Source organism: Frankliniella occidentalis, unplaced genomic scaffold, assembly GCF_000697945.3.
Source record: "Frankliniella occidentalis isolate FOCC.00 unplaced genomic scaffold, Focc_3.1 Scaffold561, whole genome shotgun sequence".
Taxonomy (NCBI): domain Eukaryota; kingdom Metazoa; phylum Arthropoda; class Insecta; order Thysanoptera; family Thripidae; genus Frankliniella; species Frankliniella occidentalis.
The window spans coordinates 5,931-12,488 of NW_026267677.1; positions in this window are offsets into that span (position 1 = coordinate 5,931).

The window sequence follows — 6,558 nt, forward strand, 5'->3', positions numbered from 1 at the left end:
TAATGCTAAGAGTGAAACTTAAAGCGAGGTCCCCTACTGACAGCAGTAATCTTTCGACTAATAAGTCAAGTCCGTAACTAAATAAATTTCTGGTTGAACTATAATATTATTAGTCGGCGAGGGCTGTGAGGTTGTGAATCGTAGTCAGCTGTCATATTGTCAGTCTTTCTGGAAGTCATTGGGGGAAATGTACAGTGAAGCAGGCTGGGGAATGGGGTGATAAGGGGAGTGGTGTGTGGTGTGGGGGAGGTGAGGATGGCCACTATTGGGAGGGAGGTGAAAGGTGGCATTGGAAGCTTCAATAGGTGCAGCAGAAATGGAGTGATGTTGGGCGCCAGAAGGGTGCAGAGAGGCAGTGGCTGAAGGGTATTGTTGAGTTCTAGCTGAGTGAGGGAGAGGGGTAGAGGGTGAAGAGCGGTGGTAGTCAGTTCCTGCTAAGACATGGACAGGGGTAGAGGGTGCAGGGAGAGCGGTAGAGGGTGCAGGGAGAGCGTTAGAGGGTGCAGGGTGGTGGTCAGTTCCAGCTGAGACATGGAGAGGGGTAGAGGGTAAATGGTACTGGAGTGAGGGAGGGTCAGAGAGCCTGCGGGATGGATATTGAGGGAGAGAGGGAGTGGGTAAGGGGCATTGAAGGGCGCCAGATGAGGGGGTGAAAGAGGGGTTGATTTGAGCTGCAAGGGATGAGGGAGCGGGGTTGGATGTGTCAAGTTGAGTGGGATGAGCTGGGCCACGGCTGTGAGGAAGTAGGAACGAGGAAGGTTGAGATTGAGGGTGACTGGATGAGGTGGGCGGAGGAGGATGGGGTTTGGGAAGGGAAGGGCTGGTAGGGACAGTCATCTGTCGGTCTTTGTGTCTACTCCCAGAAACACTTTGTTTCGTCTTTTTCTTGTCTTTTGTGTCCACAGCTACCTCACCTGGATGTTCCTTACGTTTCTGAATTCTCGGTTCTTTGCGTGCCTCAAGATTACTGTTGTCAGACAGGTTCTCATTCCTCAACTTATTACAATAATTCCTATTGTCGTTGATTTTTTTGATGTAGTAAGCCAAATTAAATTCTGGTTGGTCATCACGACCAAATAATGAATTGGTGTTTCCTGCAACAACCAGAAATGCAAAGGAAACAAATTAAAGACAGAAAACGTATATGTCTAAATGTTTGACTATTTAAAAAAAAAAAAATAGAAATACAAAATGTTCAGAGTATTTAAAATTAAGTTCAAAATAGTTGTTTATGTAACAGAAATCTGTACCATTTGATAGTTGTTTCCACTCTTCAATAATAGAAATAAAAGTGAATCTTCAAAGTAAAGAAGTGAAACTCACCTATCACAACATCTCGCAGTACTTTGGGCATTTGGCCAGCTGGTGTGTTAGTGAATGCTTCCATCCCCAGCAGACCTTGAAGCAAGTCTTTGAGAAATTTGTCTGCATCTCCATTAGGTGTGCTACATTTTGACTTCAGCTTGCACAACTGGAGGAAACTGCGGTCCACCCAGACCTCAACTCCCTTACATTTTCCAATCATCTTCTACAACAGTAGTATTTAAATAAAATATAATTTCATCAACAATGTTGTACACTTCACAAGCAAAAAATCTTACAACAGCTCACCTTTTCTTTGCCAGGTTTCATCCATTCGCCCGGTTTCATTTCGTGGTGTTTCTTTCTAAGCGCTTTCAGTTGGCCTGTATGTTGTCCAAACCAAGCAGTGGTTTCATTAAGAAGGTCCATCAAGTTATCCACGGCATCTGTGGAAATAAAATAAAAATATTGTAAGAAAACATTGAAAAACATATACCAATGGAGATGTAGCTGTTGCGTCAGTTCTTATGAGAGTGCGAATGACTCAAAAACATATTCCTTAAACTTCGGAAAAGGTGCTCTGAAGATCAAGAGATGTTACCCCGACACCACAGCACATGGTGCAAGTGAAAAGGAACTTAGCTTTTAATAGAGAAAGTAAATGTAAGAAACCTTGCTACCTATGTCAGAGTTGATAATAACATTATTTAGGAGCTTAAATGATTAAAGCAAACAGAAAGCAGAGATTGAAACTGAATCTCAGGTAAAGGTAATTTGTTGAAAGACAAAAATTTATGACTTGAATCAGATTTAAGTGCGAAGGTAATAACATTTGTTGCTCACAAATTTCTAACTTTTAAAAATAATACAAAACCTCTCAAAATTCAGTCCATTAACCACCTATTTGAGATGACCATGCATAAGATCAGAGTAGTGTCAACAAACCTATTGGGAAAGGACTGCGGAAACAGCATACATTGCACGAGTTAGTGCAGTTGGGCTCGTCGTCATTCTCCACCTTTATCGGCTCTTCACAATAGTAGTTGGCAGCTCCTTCTTCCGGAACGGCCTTCTCAACAGCGATGGTGGATGCTTTAAGAAGAGCTGTCTCCTCACGCTTCTGCTTGCTGTGCCAGGCCTTCTTAGAAGCAAGCATAGCATCGGCCACTTTAGCATTGGGCAGCACTGCTTGTCCTTCGGTGGTGCACCGTAAGCTCTGGAGGAATGGGATGTCAGCTGGGAAATAATAATGAATAGTCACATCACACAAACCCAAACACACACAAAAAAATGCACACAGACCAATATGAGGCACTTGAACATTACCTGATACAACAACGATCCTGGATCTGTACCATTTTGAACCATGCAAAGTCCAAACATCTAAAGTCGGATCCATCTTGATCGGAGCAGGTCCACCCATGCCGTCGGCTTCTTTGGTGATCTCCACATCCTCGCTGCTCTTGATAACTGAGAACCTCCTCTCCTTCACCCAAAATAAAAGTAAGCCGATGTTTTCTTTCTCTTCCACCACTGGTTCGTTTCGTTTACCCATAACCTGCCCCTTCTTTCCACCGTCCTTCACAGAATATTTTTTTTGGCATTTTAAAATTTGAAGCAGCAATTCTACAGAAACCCTTCTAAAAAGCACAAAATCTCCAGCTCATTCAACAGGTCACGATTTGCGATGGGATAGCGATGCCGCAAATCGACGGAAATGTAAGTCGTCGCATGAATCACGTCCGCCATTAGCCTGTTCTGATTTCCGCTGGAATGGGACCCCCTACGACCTTGATTGAAACTCTGTCTCAACTATATATTGAAAACGATTAAGTCCGAGCGATGCTTCCCACATTCAAAACAAAAATAACTGTTCAAAATAAATTCCAGGACACGCAAAAGGCCTTCTGTAAATAATAGATAACAACAACAACAGGCGCTACTTCAATTATGATCGAGGTATCGAGTAATCGATTGCAACATGGCGGCCCGTAAACAAAAGAACGTTTGTTTTTGTAGCAGACAGCACCCAGCCCCACGGGCTTCGAGAAGATCTACTCGCCGCGACGGGTGAAACCTCAAAAATAGAGTGGTAAAACCCTAAGTTAGAGGCGTAGGTTTTTCGAAACAATATGAAGGAGTGACCGCGCATCCGAATCTCATGTTTCTTTTAAATGATGGAGCTCACGGGCTTGCTTCGCTCTTTAACCTCGTACCCTACTTTGCCTGTAGACTTTATGTTTCGTGTGTTGCAGGTTACAACCTTCTACATCTGGTATGAGAGCCTATCATTAATCTGAAGAAAACATTCAACATGGTGAAACGAAAGAAAGATTTTGGAGAATAATCCCGATCACACAAATACAAGAAAGTAGCTCTACAGCAGCAGTTAAGGAATTGTAACTCAAGTTCTGAAGAAGAAAATGGAGGCAATAACACACAGGGATTGAAGTGGCAAGCAGTGTTAGTTTCTTTTGTTTACTGTTCTATTGCTCATTCCATGACTTTTGACTTCTGCTCATTTAATTGAATTGTGTTTTCTTTGTGTTCTGCAGGCCTCCAAGTCCTCAAGCACATGATGGGACTCCCCATGTAAACAGAGACCCTGTCAATTGTGGTGGATCTAATGAGGTAGTTCGCAGTCCACCTCCACCTGCACCTTTCATGGACAATGATATGAAACCGTGTTTGGTTTTTACTATGAAAAAATTGAGTTGAAAGCTTTAATAAGATGAAGAATTACACATTTTTATTACCTTAGTCTTCACTATCACTTTCATATATACTACTATAAAGCCGTTCATAATCAGGATCGTACTTGGCTAAACTAGAGATGGGGTAGCTGTCACATAGCTGTTGGAAATCTTCCCTTTTCTTACAAGGGAACCTTTTCAGGTGTAAATCTCCGATTTCGTTGGTACTCCGAAAATTTAAAGGTTATCATAATAGAAGTCGGATGGCACTTGAAATTTTTCCTAAACTTAACATTTACCAGGGGTTTACTTAAGCCTGACATTGTTTTTTGCTCCAAATATCCCTCTACCGCTTTAACGGTTCAAAATAGGTTCAAAACGGACAAAATTTTGGCCCAAAGGGCGCTACTTTGACGAGTTACCCCTTAGAACACTGCTCTACATTTTTCAAAAAATATTTTTTTCTAACACCTTACTCCTACCTTTTATAGGGGAAAACTGAATGTCAGGTTTAGGAAGTTTCAAGTGCCATCCGATTTCTACATAAATAACCTTCAAATTTTCCAAGTTTCAACGAAATCGGAGATTTACACCTGAAAAGGTTCCCTTGTTAGCCGCTTTCTGCAAAAGGACTAGGGATGTACGCATTGGTAATGTTACCCGTACATTACGGTAAAATACCGGTAAATTACGGTAAATTACACAAACCCCGGTAAAATTGGTATTATTGGTAATTTTCAAAATAAACTTCAATAGGCAAAGCTACCGCAAAAACGCAGATGAATCTGTGTGTATTCGACGTACACTGTTGAGTAGTGACCTCTACGATCACGATACCCTAAATAGTCCAAGTGTCTACACTCTCAGACCTGTACTGATAATTTTATCAGTCAAAAACATGAGAATTTTCAGCAATAGGAGTTACTGATCAATTTGTCAATTTCACCGCACCGTTTCGTTCAATATGTACACTCTAATATGCCAATTTCTTAGTTTGTAAAAATAAAATATCACGTGTATGTGATAACGTTTTTTCTGACATTATTCTTGCAACGCAGAACATAACATCATTACTGGCGGCAAAAAATCAGTACCTGGATATGACTTCCTTTTTGTATAGGACCGAGCGACATCAGATAGAGAAGTCTAAGACTCAAAATTTTGGGCGACACAGGCTGAGTGTTAAGCGCCCGAAGTATACATCTGAAGTACACCACACCCGGAGTCCCCCAGAGTACGCTTGGAGTACACCCCAAATAATGGCGGTCCGGGACTCCACGCACCAGGACGTTTGGATAACTTTTAAAAGGAGAAGCGTGGGCTAAAAACGTCAAATCAATGTTTCTCCTATGCTAAACTGCTAATATTTCGTTATGACGCACCCGAAAACGTCATATTTTCAATGAAAACATTGAATTTGGCCGTAAAACATCAAAAAACGAATTTTACCAATTTTACCGTTTTTTACCGTAATTTACGGTATTTTACGTAAATTACCGCTAAATTTTAATTTTACCGTAAAAATACATCCCTAAAAAGGACACAGATTGAATTTAGAACACATTTAGAACATGGATGGTACAGAGTCACACAGTGATCAAGTAGTGATTACTTACATTTTGTTGTCCTCGGAGACAACTTTGCTGGTTTTCATCTGCTTCTTGCTCATTTGGTGAGGAAGCCGCAGTCTGCAATTGAAGAAAAACATGCAATATTAATGCAACTAGTAGGCCTTGAAATTTAATTTGGATACCATTCTGAGTCAGTAAGTTTTTACTTCATCATCTTCCCCGTCATATCCTATTACTCGTCTTTCATAGGACACCAGAACACAACATAAATTTTCTGCAGAAAAGAGATAAGCATTAGATATGAAATCCTTATTGTTACAGCTACAATCTTCTACAGTATTTAAAATTAGAAGAAAATACTCTTCTCCTGCGGAACTCACCTCGAGGGCCATAGACTACTTTTGCAGACCGCAGACAACACGTTGGCCTTCTTGTGCACTTTGGACATTTTCTCGTTCCCAATGGACTTTGGAAAGGTCCAAAGGCACGTCTCCCACACCATTAAATACTACATATACATTATCTGCCATACTTTTAATACCACCTTCTGTTTTCCATATATCAACCCAATTTAAATAAGTATCGATGTAAAGGGTACATCCCAGTAGTCACCCTCATCATCATTGTCGAATTTAACGACCAAAAATAGGTAGGAAATATTCAAACTATCCATCTTACACCCTTTGCTAAAATAAATTCTATTAAATAATTGAAAACTTCCAATCGAGTACAGCCAATATACAAGTGGAGTAGCTAGACAGAATAATTTCGCCTCGGCTCGCCAGAGGACAAGTCCGGTCTGGACCTAGACAGAAAACGCCTCGGCTCGCCAGAGTACAAGTCCCGTCCCGGTCAGCACTTTGAAGAATTTTGCTTCTCCGATTCGCTGACAAATTCGCTGAGAAGCGAAAAAAGTTACTCGTGCGCCGCGAGCCCGTGCCGGAGGCCCCAGGTAGCCCGGGGCTCACAATAGGCGCGACCCCTCCCCACCC